The sequence below is a fragment of the Vipera ursinii genome (genome assembly GCF_947247035.1).
Source record: "Vipera ursinii genome assembly, chromosome: Z".
Classification (NCBI taxonomy): Eukaryota; Metazoa; Chordata; class Lepidosauria; order Squamata; family Viperidae; genus Vipera; species Vipera ursinii.
Window position 1 is genome coordinate 98621071 of NC_139517.1, and position 12251 is coordinate 98633321.

Here is a 12251-nt window from a genome sequence, read left to right on the forward strand (position 1 = left end):
TGGGAAGGTAACAGCGTTCCGTGCGCCTTTGGTGTCTAGTCATGCCGGCCACATGACCACGGAGACGTCCTCGGACAAGCGCTGGCTCTTCGGCTTTGAAACGGAGATGAGCACCGGCCCCTAGAGTTGGAAACGACTAGCATGCACGTGCGGGGGAACCTTTACCTTTTACCTATTTATGATTTAATCTTAATTTTAAAATTTGTAGGCCTCTTCTTTTTCATCAAATAGCTGCTAGTGTGGTACAGAAAGAAGATCAAGCAGTAAAGGTTTTTTTTTTTTTGTAAAATGTGGCAAAAAGAAAAATGTAATCATGAAACTATTTTAAAGTATAGGAACGTAAAACACAGGCTGACCAAGTAAATAGCCTGGGTGAAAACCATTGGTTTTTAGCACTAAATGGGGATTTGGACTTGGTAGCCCATTCCAACTTTTTCATTCTGTTTTACTCTGGCTTACTTTCTGCACTGAAGTGCTATCCACCCATCCTTTTGGCAGAAAAAAAACAGCATTAAATTTACTACTGTCATTGTGAATACCTGTTCAGTCTTTGCTGTGTTCTGATTCATTGCTGAATAGTACTGTGCTGGTGTTGTCTGCACACCATGTGATATTAGAGCAATTACTTCTTTTCTTCTAGATTTATTGCTTTTCCTCATCTTGTCAGTAGCTGGCAGGAAAAGCATGTCTGCCAAATTGTTGCAGGATTTTCTCTAAGATCTTTCATGTGTCTTTCTCCTATATTTTATTTTGTTGAGACATGAACGGAATAAGATTAAACCAGTAACAACAGCAGCAGCAGCAAAGAATCACGAAGAGAGGTAAATCACAAGCAAATAAAATTATTTGACATGGGCTCGCTCTTCCTTCCTTTTTCTTTCCTTTATACAGACAACAAATGCTAACTTTGAGGTTCCTCACTCTGTTAGGATGCCATAGGAGAGGTATCCCATCATGCTATTGTTCAGTATTTCAGATTTATGCACTTATAGTTATGCTGTCTATGCCGTCTAGTGTTATTTCACAATTTTGATAGACCAGCAACATAGCACTACTGTATTCAGCTATTTAGGGAAACAGCTCCAGAAAGATGAGGCTGACCATGGACTGAAGGAGATGGGATGTGCCCATATCAGCTTGAAATGGCTAGTAAGTGCTATCCTGGTTCTTTCTATTGTTAGTCCCCAGATTTTATTTTTGGTGAAATGGATGGTGAAAAAAGTAACAGATTTTATATACCTTGCAGCTAGTGTAGCATATTATAAAAAATGCTACTAACAGAGCATAGAAAATCATAAAGTAATGTGTTCACAGCAGAAAAACAAGATGCCAGGACTTGTTTCTGTTCTGGTTAACTACAAGTGGCAAAACTTGTGATGTGAATGGATAATAACAATGAAATCATGCTGGGGCTGGGAGAGAATTTTTTTGTTATATATATATACATTGCCTCCATATCATGCACGTTGTTCCTCTTCCCAATTCCTTAGTGCCTGGTATGCAGGGGGAGGTAAATCCACCCATACAGACAGGATACTTCATTACAAAAGTAAGCACCCCACAACCCATAAGGCCAGCTGTTTTAGGACCCTCTTTAGACGTATAGACACACATTGCAGCATGAATAAAGCAAAAAGGGAAGAAAGACGCCACCTTTATACTGTCTGCAGAAACAACGGGTATCCACCTAACTTCATTAGACAATACAGCAGGCCAGGTGAACCTACCTGCCATCAATGTGAAAATGCCTTAACATCATGGATAACACTGCCTTATATCCACGGTGTATCTGAGGCCACAGCATGCATACTAGCCCCTCACAACGTCGGTGTTGCCCACAGACCTGATCGGACTTTACGAGCTTGTGTCATGCACCCTAAAGATCCACTCCCCAATGAAGAAAATCCTTGGTTATGTACAAGATGTCATGCCAAAATTTCAATTGCAATTACATTGGGGAGATGGCAAAACGACTGAGGACTAGAGTGCACAAACACAAGCTCGCTATTAGAAGACAAGAACAACATTCACAGGTGTGGGTACACATGGCTACACATAACCACGTCTTTAAACTAACAGGGACCGAGGCAATTGCCAGTGACAACACTAAAGGCGGCTGCTTGTTTAAGGAAGCTTGGTTTTCAAACCACTCCTCTATCAACCGGCACATAGACCTCTCCTCTGCATACCAGGCACTAAGGAATTGGGAAGAGGAACGACACGCATGATATGGAGGCAAACAGCACAAGCACTTACAGAGCGCCTCATTGTATCAAAATCAAGATTGCACAAACATACAACCACCCTGCATTGTAGAACCCAGGGAAGAAGAAAAACAACTATTTAGAACCACTGGTATAAGAACACAGTCAATGACCAGAGCTATGGCTATAACACATGGAACTGTCAGCAATCCACTTTTGACAACAGACACCCAGAGACAACTACATCCCTCAAAAACGGATGCGCAACAACTCAAAGGAATACGGCCAGCCTCAACAAACAGACTGGTGACGCGCTCCATGAGTGGAGTGCAGACACCAACAGTATAAATGCGATCTCCCCACCCCAGTGTTTCCATCCTGACAACGTTGGCAGTTAGCCAATGAAAGCTTGATCTTTTAACAATAAAAACTGTTTTAGTTTTTCTCATTCCATCCCAGTGTTCGCTTAGTTTATCTCCAGTGCAGCTAGACTTTAACTGTTGCTTTAGTGATTGTTCAAAGTTACAATAGCACTGAAAAAAGTGACATATGATTGGTTTTTATACTTACAACTATTGTAGCATCTACATGTGACATGATCAAAATTTCTTTTGATTTGTTTATGTTTATGATAGTTGCAGTTCCCAGGATTATGTGATCACTTTTTGAGAAGTGATCTAAGTAAAGTTAGATATATATATTGTTAATATTTCAATGTATTTTATATATTAGAATAAAATAAATGAATAAGATATAAAATATCTTAAAATGAAGAATGCAATAATATCCCTCTTAACATTGTTTTCAGATGCACTAATTGAAGCTATTTGGAATGGTAATCCTGTATCAAATAAATTACATTAATCCAATCCAATCGAACCGATTCCCCACTGCCTTTATTACTTGACCACAACATTCTACAATTAAAACTTTTCCCCAAAGCAAAAAGCTTTTCTACTCTTAGCAAAACTATCTCCTTACTAAAAGGAATAAAAGCATCATTTGAAATGATTGGTGTCCGCAAATATCAAACTGAAGCAAAATTACTGCAAAAGGTTGGACTTTTATGTGGATGGTCAGGGTATAAAAACTGGAAGGCTGTAATATAAGTTGCTGGACATTTTATCAGAAAGCAAAATTGATGCTAGTTCTGTAGGGTAATAAACTTTTGCCTCAATAAGACAAATAACAGGCAATGTGGAACTTTTGTTTTGCTGTGGGGTGTACTTTGTTGGAAGAATGCAAAGGAGTGATATAATTTGTAATTTGATGTAATTATTTGTAATTAAATTTGTCTGTTTTTTAAAGGAAAGGAACCACTTATCATTCTGTTTGATTCCTTTTCTTCAAAATGTGGTTTAGAATGAAGTGAGCTTTTTTGTTTTCAAGTATTCCTTAACAGCTGTACACAGAATGAACAAACGAACACAAATTAATTTCCAAGCTTGGACACAGATTTGGCAATGAAGGGGTAGACAGGCAAGATTCCCAGCTAGATTATTTGTGGATTTTTTAAAATCTTTGGTTAGCAGTTGCAGAAGCAATGGGCCTCAGACCTCTTTTAAACATCTTTAAAATCCTTGGATTATGACAAGTTCTTGAAATACAAATATACTTGGAGAGCTTGGGACACACAAAATTGGAAATCCTATGTATGGATGGATGGATATGTAAGTAGCACTGTATTTATCCATGTCAGGGAACTAAGAGATGTGAAAAAGATTTGGGGTAAATTAAAGAAAACATATCAGACTATAGGTTCTGTGGTGTGACTAATGGAAAGAATGTGTTGTTTAAGAATGCACAATGACCCAGGCATCTCAGATCATGTAAGCCAGTAAGTGTGAGCAAGCAGTGAGCTGGTACTGCCAAAAAAGCCAAGGCTGCATCAACAGAGGGACAGTATCAACATCATGTGACATTTTAGTACTGCTTTATACTACACTGGTAAGACCAGAATATTCATTTCTGGTTATCATGATACAAAAAGATGTCAAGACTCTAGAAAGAGTGCAGAGAAGAGCAACAGAGATGATTAGGTGATTGGAGGTTAAATGTTTCGATGAACCATTATAGGAACTGGGTATATCTAGTCCAACAATGATAAGGACTAGGATTGATAAGGTGACATGATAGCACTCTTCCACTATTTGATGGGCTATCACAGAGAAGAGGTGGTCAACCTATTCTTCAAAGCACCTGAAGGCAGGACAAGAAGGAACATATGGAAGATCATCAAAGAGCGATCCAACCTAGAATTAAGTTAGATAGTTAGAACAATTAATCAGTGGAACTGCCTGCCTCCAGAAGTTATGGATGCTCCATCACTGGATATTTTCAAGAACAGATAGGATTGCAACAGATTTGTCTGGAATGGTATTGGTACTTGAATAGTGGGTTGGACTAATAGACCTCCAAGGTCTCTTCTAACTCTCTTATTCTGTATTTATAAAAACTTTGATCTAAGGGAGCTACTTAAAAATAGCAGAATGGAACAGCAAGATGATCATATAGTTCAGGGGTGTCAAACTCAATTTCATTGTGGGCCACATCAGCATTGCGGTTGCCCTCAGGGGGCCGGGTGGGTATGGCCAGGGTGGGCATGGCCTACTGGGTGGGCATGGCTAAAGTGCGTATGGCCTACTGGGTGGGCATGGCCAGCTCTACATCGTTCGCATCAAGGGTGCCTATGGGGGCCTGGGCAGGAGTGGGACAGATCTGAGGGTCTCTGGGCCAGGGCCAAGGCAGTGGGGGCCGTTCCCTCACTGTTTCCAGGATGGCTTCGCGGGCCACATGAAACCACTTCGCGGGCCGGATCTGGCCCCCGGGCCTTGTGTTTGACATGTCTGATATAGTTGCTTTCCTTTGATGTCTATCCAAATAAATATTGTGCTGAAGTGGGCAATAATCCCTCAGAAAAGTCTGAGTTTAATCAGAAATACTCCCCAATATATAAAAAAGGAATCTTCAGTGGAAATACTCTTTCATTAAACAAAGATAGAGAAAAATCCTAATTTATCAGGAAAAGCAGATCATACTTGCAGGCCTTTGTCCACAAAAGCTCGGACCAGGATTTCAAAGATGCAGGTAGAGAAAGAGAAATGCAGGTTTCTTCTCTCAAGGAAAGGAGGGAAAGCCAAGATAAGAAAAAGCGGGAGAAGATGGAGCTAAGCCTAAAAACAATGCGTTGTAGGAAAGAGAAATGGATTACTCAAAGGAAGTGTACAACTAGTGCAAATAAGGATGGTGGCAATTGGTACTCAGTTTGCACAACAGAACTGCTCCAATGATTATTTTTTCTTAAATAATGTTTATTAAAACTTTAGAACCAGTAGATTAAAAACTACCATAAAAACTAAAAGCAGGGAAAAAGAAAAAGAAAGAAATCAGAAAGAGAAAGCTAAAAGTAGACGAAAAGAAAAAAAATAATAAAACTAGAAAAAATAAAAAAAAATTTATAAAGTGGCTTCCAATATTCTTCACACCACATAAATTGTAAATATATTTTAACTTCTTTCTCTAAATTTACACCGTGTTACTCTTCTTTCTATCATTTATCCTGTCTAATCATCAAAATCATGTCATCTATTCATTTTTTTTTCATTTTCACACAAAAAGGCCATAAGAGATCTCTAGTCACCAATAAATGTAGATAATATGTTTTCTCTAATCAGAGAAGTTAATTTATTCATTTCAGCAAAATCTGTCAATTTCCACCAACCATCCTTTTATGGTGGGTAGTGTTGAATCTTTCCATCCCTATGCATAACAGAGAATGTATGATCATACATTGAAATAACTTCCATGGCTTTTTCCCCCAACTGCTTTTCCATTAGTCCTAAAAGAAAGTTTTTGCTTCAATTGAATATTAATCTTTAAAATTATCTGCATCAGAGTATGTAGCTTTTTTCATGTCCATCTAGTATAATAATGTCCCTTTGTGTTGTTCATAATTCCAATTATACATCTGAAGTGCCTTTATACAGTCTAGATAATTTCTGTGGTGTTATATGCCAATGATACTTCATTTTGTAAAAATTCTCTTTGAGATCATAACACAATGTAAATTTCAATCCTTTTAACCACATATTTTCTCATTGATCCATCTCTATAACTACAATTTTAGCTCATTTTATATTTAATCTGTTCTTCCTCCTTTTTAAATTTTAACAATTCTTTGTACATTTTAGTAATTACACGTTCATCATCAGTACACAATTGTATTTCAGATCTTTGACTTACTGTGTTCTATACAATAAGTCTTTTTATCTATTTCAAATCATTCAGAAGAGTGCAAGTGAAAGACCCATTGACAACTGTTTCCTCCTATTAATTGTTCTCTTGATTTGGTTTTAAATTCCTCTTGATAATTTTCCAAATAGGTCCTGGTACATCAGCTAATTATTCTTTATCTACCATTTCTCTTAATATGTGTCTTATCTGAGTCCACACACATGCATGCAAGCATGTGCACATACAAACATGCACAAACAGCACAAGAAGGGTTAAGCGTGTTTATTGCACACAACCAACCCCATAGTCATTCTATAGGTCCTAATTTGGTGTCTCCGTGATTAAAATCAGTTTCAAGCAACTTCTCCAGGAAATGGCAACTGGACATAATAAAGCAGTGAAAGCAAGACAAGCTACAATATTTTCTGCAATTAAGGCACAAAGGCAACTCCAGCAAGGTGAACTAAGAACTCTGGGTAAGACAACAGCAAGAGGAGTCAAGGGACTTCAGGCAGGGAGAACTCCAAGCAGGATGACAATAACTGCTGATAGCACAGGGAAGGCAACTTGATTTCTATGGGTTCAAGGCACAATGAAGGCAACATGACTTCAATGTATGCAAGACATAAGAGTGGCAACAGTTTCACTGAGTTCAAGGCAACGAGTGATGAGTATTCCTGGATGGATGGATTATGAATGGTTGCATCTGATACCACCAGATTTCAAGCCCTGAGATAAGTAGACATCCATCATTGCACCTCATTAAGAGAGATGAGACTGCCTCTTTGTGAGTAGCCTCACAGACTTCCAATGTACCTATTTCTGCTCAGCTCTTTGTGACCTGTGTGACCTGGGTTAGGAAGGGGATGGCAACTCCTTGTCTGACCTCTTCAGCTGCAGCTGAGCATCTGGGTGCTCTCTCTTGGATTCTCCCAATGTTCCCACCACAGTTTCATCTTGATGCTCTGATTCTGCCACAGAACTTTCCATGTCCCCCTGGTGTTCCCCATCATCCCTCTCAGAGGTTCCCCAAACCAGCTACTCCTTGTTGTCCAAGCTAGCGTGTAAGGGACCATCACAGTATGCTTCCTGAACTGAGATTCTTCATCTGCCATTTCTCTTCTATAATGCTCTTCTTGAACTGAAATTTGAAAAAGATGTTTTCAGTCACAACTTGGGTTGATATCTATTCAACTTTCTATCAAGTGCTCCAATATTTTTATCTTAAAAATAAATATTTCCTTGTTGTTTTTGATATAGTTTAAAGGATTATATCATAATAGTAAATGGAAAGCAAATAAATTCACAATAAATTGGAGGGATTGTACTCACTGACTGATCAAGAGATAACTGCTTTGCATGTTAAAGATGCACTATAGTCTCCAAATTTGTAAGTTCACATGACTGACTTCACTAGCTGAAATGTAGTCAGCTCAGTGGAAGATGACAGCCTACTTTCTGTTAGTCCAACTGATTGCTGTACCACATTAAAATGCAGGTGCCCATTTTTAGACTGCTAATATCTTTGACCCAACCTACATCCATGTTTTCAATTAGTTCAGGGATCCTGACTACTGGCAGCTTTACATCAATAGTGCCATTGAGATATCTGCTCAGCTTCTTCATTGCACTCCAGTTGTTGTGGGTTAAGTACATGCTTTTTAAACTGTGGTATTCTCTGGGCTGTGGCAGTGTCCACTTATCCTTGACACATATAGAAGCTTTTCAACTGGACTCCTGAATTTATTTATTTATTTATTCTTTGTTTCCTTTAGAAAGTTAACCTCCATGGATATATTGACTGAATTAGCCCCAGTCAGCCATAGCTGCTCATAATCTTCCATTTCTGCCTAAGGATGCTATGGAAATTGGAGCTATCTCAGGTCATAATACTACAATACAATGTTATATAGTTATAATATATATAATGTTATAATTGACATAAAGCATGATAGTGCAAATATGACATACTTATGGCCATCGCATTAGATATTATACATCATTCTGATGTGTCTTCAGGGGTGGGGTTCCAAAATGCAACAATTAGCTCACACAAAAATAAGAGACCAGTCAAGTAAGTACTTTCTTTTCTTCTTACTTACTTACTTACTTCAACAAGGATTGTCCTTGTTCACATGATCATATTTGACCAAAAAAGGTAAATCAAAATGGTAAAGACATCAATCCCAAATTGTTACTGCATGAAATATATCTCAAGGAAATGGGCTAGCATCTTTTTCCAACTCCTAATGAAAATATACAGGGACAGGACAAAACCTAATTTGCTTTAGATTTATATATAATTAAAAATATTATCCTGCAGTTCCAATTAGATGCTTCTTTTTATTTATCTTCCAAGCTAAATTTAGTTGCCATAGTATAATCCTACATAGTAATCCAAGCAATTAATTACATAAGAATGTTTAAACAAATTGTTTTAAAGGAATGCAAACATTTTATTTTGGGATTTTTTTTTCTCCCATTGGAATAGTTATATAAACCAGGAGTAAGAGAAAGAGACTAGATTGCTTTCTTGAATATAAACTATTAAGTGGAAAAAAATATGGTTACAAAAAAAGCACAGAGATATTTATTAGAATAGAAGATATCTATTAGAGGCAAATTATGTAATTTGCACCATTTCTATAATAACATCATGACATGTGTGAATACCCTGGTTGTCTATGCAAATTAAAGAAGTCCAGAAGTTTCCTTATCATTTGTGGAAAATGTGGAAACCTCAAACCAACTTTTAAGAACTCTATGTAGGTTAACCTATAAACTGTTACACAACTAAATGTTCATATCTTCAGATACTTCCACCAATACATAAATAAAAATACATAGCGATACACACAAAACAAGGAAAAAGTGATGCCTTATCTTCTAATGCCAAGGAGAGTACAACATGATAATTAACAGTGTACTGGTATAATGATAAAACTTTCTTACACTGACCTGGAAATAACCTCGATTGAAACATAATTTCTGAGTAAAGAAGCATCAAATTAACCTGCAGTTCTCCATCATTTTAAGGCTTCAATCCTATGCACCTGTGTCTAGTAAGCCTCCCTGAGCTCACTATGATTTATTTCTGAGCAAACCTGAACACAATTGCATTGCTTGACGTTTGATTTGAACACCTGATATCTGCCCAGAAAATTATTTGGCAACTTCTTCATATCATACCATTATTTAAGTAACTTTTAGGTATGGCTTCTAGGATGCATGTTCTGCATCACAGAAGAAAATCTTGCATTCAGGCATCAACTACATCAAACAAGGACACTATCATTATTGATATGGTTTGGGTGGCACCATTGCAATGTTTGAAATATTTGTCATTCTTTCTGTACTGGCAACAAGATTATTAATGATGTGCATCAAGAAATAGATTGAAATTTACTTATTAAAATAAAAATATTTATTAAATATAGTGAATTAAGTTTATTAAAGAAATAAAAAAATATTTTTAAAAAGCTTCTTTACTGTTATATTAATGGAGAACTGGGTTTGATGGACTCAGAAAGAAGATATAGGTCAATAATGGCGAACCTTTTAGAGACCAAGTGCCCAAACTGCAACCCAAAACCTATTTATTTATTGCCAGGTGCTGGGTGGGTGTGGCCGACTGGGTGGGCATGGCTGCAGTGGTCCTGGCTGACTAGGTGGTTGTGGCCACAGTGGTTGTGGCCACCTTGATGATGCTTGTGGAGAGGAATGTGTGTGTGGGCTGGTCAGGGGGGAGATCCAGGGGGTCTCTGGCTGGTGGGGTGGTGAGCCAGAGGCTTGTCCTGTGGGGTGAGGCAAGGCAAGGCAGGGCAGGTGTGCCAATTGCCGTGGGGCAAGGTGAGGCAGGGGCCGGAGCAGCTGCTGCCTGACACCATTGGCCCCCACACAGAGGCCAGTGAGTTCATGGGGGCAACAGTGTCTCTCAGCAGCCACAGCCTGCATCATGGCAGCCCCATCGGCAAGGGCGGAAGTGGCCCCAGGATGGCTGGAAAGGAGCCGTCACCAGGTGCGGGCCCTGTAAACACAGTGGCTCTGATGGGGGCAGCTGCTGCTTCTCCTGCTGTTTTGAGCCCCTTGACCGGCTAACCACACAGGGAAGCAAGAGGAGGTGGCAGTGATCCCTGCATTGCCAAGCCTGGCTGGCAGCAGACCTGGAAGTGAAGCTATGCCGCCATATTTGCGATGGTGGAGGCAGCGGCGTGGGTGGAGTGCAGCCCTGGGATGGAAACCTCCCCGGGATGTGGCCACCCTTTGCTGCTGCTGCCCCACATTGTCCTGCATGCACTTCACTTCCAGATCTGCTGCCAGCCAGGTTTGGTGATGCAGGGATCACCGCCACCACCTCCTGCTTCCATGTGGTTGGTCAGTCAAGTGGCTTGGAGCAGCAGGAGGAGCAGCAGTCTCTGCCCTCGTCATAGCCACAGTGGAGACAGGGCCTGCACCAGGTGAGGGCTCCTTTCCAGCCATCCCGAGGCTGTCTTTACCCATGCCAATCTCCGGAAGGGAGATGGTGGCTCTGATTGCCCCCTGCTGGCCACACCCACAGCCCTCTGCCTGATGCCCCTTCTATGCAATTCTACATGATCACAGTGTGGATGAGAGGCTTGGCCAGTGGGGAGGTGGCTTTCCTCTGTGGAGGTGTCCCAGCCCTCCTGCCCCCTCTAGCCAGACCTGCTCGCCTTCCCCAGCCAGGACCTGATGACCTCCACCATCCTGCACCTACCCCACCAACCCCCCGAGCAGCCTAACCAACACGGAGGGAAGGTGAGGCAGAGAACTGGTTATTAAATGATTTGAAGCCTCACCACTGGTCACTTCCAAAGGCCGGTCACTCACTGTCCCGCCAAAACTGCTCCTTTTATAGGTTCCCTCACCCTACCCAGCTCTCGCAGCTATTTCCGCATATGTGGAGAGGGGGAGGGGAGGAGCCTGGCCCTGCATCCCTCTGTCTGTGGCAATGGCGCATGTTCCCACAGGGAAGGCTCTGCATGTCTCCTGTGGCACACGTGCCATAGGTTCGCCACCACAGATATAAGTCTTGCTCTTCTGGAAAAATATATCACAGGGCCATGTAACATTTTGGAGAGGAAAAAGATGGTTCAGAGCAAGTCAGGGTACTTATGTACCTGTTAGTAACTCCTTAAAGTAACTGCATCTTTTCCTATATAACAACATTCTCAGCATTAGTTGTTGGATCTCCTTGGTATGATGGACAGCTTGCCATATCTTGTTCTAACAGTAGTAGATTGATGTAGTGGAAAACAAGATTTAGTGTTTGTTTGTTTGTTTGTTTATTAATTAAATTTATATGCCGCCCTTCTCCCTAAGGACTCAGGGTGGCTCACAATAATAAAAAATTAAAAAACATAGAATACAAATATTAAAAAAGAATTAAACAATAAATAAAGAAAAAAAGGACAATTTAAGCCAATAAAAACCAAATTTAAAAACCATGATCAGTCCAGGCCCACTTGTTGGAACAACCATGTCTTCAGGTCACGGCAGAAGGATCGAAGGTCAGGGGCTGTCCCCAGCTCTGGAGGCAGTTCATTCCAGAGGGCCGGTGCGCCCACAGAGAAGGCTCTCCCCCTGGGGGTCGCCAGCCAGCATTGCCTGGCCCACGGAACCCTGAGGAGGCCGACTCTGTGGGAGCAAACCGGACGATGGGAGATTGACATTGGCAGCAGGTGGTCTCGCAAGTACCCCGGGCCTAAGCCATGTAGGGCTTTAAAGGTAATTACCAGCACCTTGAATCGCATCTGGAGGGCAACCAGAAGGCAATGCAGCTGGCGCAGGAGTGGT